Source organism: Protobothrops mucrosquamatus, unplaced genomic scaffold, assembly GCF_001527695.2.
Source record: "Protobothrops mucrosquamatus isolate PMUCROS unplaced genomic scaffold, P.Mucros_1.0 scaffold827, whole genome shotgun sequence".
NCBI classification, from domain to species: domain Eukaryota; kingdom Metazoa; phylum Chordata; class Lepidosauria; order Squamata; family Viperidae; genus Protobothrops; species Protobothrops mucrosquamatus.
In genome coordinates, this window is record NW_015387087.1 from 920222 (window position 1) to 920880 (window position 659).

Here is a 659-nt window from a genome sequence, read left to right on the forward strand (position 1 = left end):
GTACGAATGAGCCAATTCCGTATCTCAGGAAAGCCGACCGAAGGAGTCGTAGAGGAGCCCTTTAAACAAAAGGGAAGGAAATTCGTTTTCTGAAATAGCTGAATTGAATTAAAATTGGAGCAATAGGTTTAATAATAATAATAATAATAATGATAAAGTTGGAAGGGACCTTGGAGGTCATCTAGTCCAACCCCCTGCTCAGGCAGGAAACCCTATATCATTTCGGACAAATGGCTGTCCAGTCTCTTCTTAAAAACTTCCAGTGTTGGCGCATTCACCGCTCCTGGAGGCAGGTTGTTCTACTGGTTAATTGTTCTCACTGTCAGGAAGTTTCTCCTTAGTTCTAGGTTGCTTCTCTCCTTGGTTAGTTTCCATCCGTTGCTTCTTCTCCTGCCTTCAAGCGCCTTGGAGAATAGCTTGACTCCCTCTTCTTTGTGGCAGCCCCTGAGATACTGGAAGATTGCTATCATGTCTCCCCTCGTCCTTCTCTTCATTAAACTAGACATACCCAATTCCAGCAACCGTTCAGTCCCCTAATCATCTTTATTGCTTTTCTCTCCACTCTTTCTAGAGTCTCAACATTTGTTTTTGTTTTTTTTTCTGCTTCCTTGTCCTGAATGATAGCAAGAAACTATTTCTGTTAGCATTTCTGTTAACCA